This window comes from Haliaeetus leucocephalus, unplaced genomic scaffold (assembly GCF_000737465.1).
Source record: "Haliaeetus leucocephalus isolate CR32 unplaced genomic scaffold, Haliaeetus_leucocephalus-4.0 Scaffold21, whole genome shotgun sequence".
NCBI lineage: Eukaryota > Metazoa > Chordata > Aves > Accipitriformes > Accipitridae > Haliaeetus > Haliaeetus leucocephalus.
Window position 1 is genome coordinate 295,813 of NW_010972457.1, and position 263 is coordinate 296,075.

The 263-nt window shown below is 69.6% G+C and overlaps 1 protein-coding gene across 1 annotated transcript in view; it reads left to right on the plus strand.

Annotated features, from left to right (window-relative positions):
* The window catches only part of HHIP (hedgehog interacting protein), a 76,000-nt gene that overhangs the window by 425 nt on the left and 75,312 nt on the right, over positions 1–263 (plus strand). The window lies entirely within an intron of this gene.

The following is a 263-nucleotide window of genomic DNA, read 5'->3' on the forward strand; positions in this document are numbered from 1 at the left end:
CACGGGACGGGACGGGGGGACACGCGTGGGGCTGGTGGGCGACCGTTTCTGCCTGGGAGGTGAGGGCGAAGCGAAGCAGAAACATGACACTGGTGTGCTGATTTATTTCCTCGGGAGTCGCGGGGAGCCCGGCTGCAGATCCGCCGGCCCTGGAGGGGACGGGCGCTCCGCGGGGAGAGCCCTTGGCTGGACGGCGGGGAGGGGGGGGGGTGCGTGGAAGTTCCTTTTTGTCCGCAGCCCCAGACGTTCTGGCCGTGTGCCGG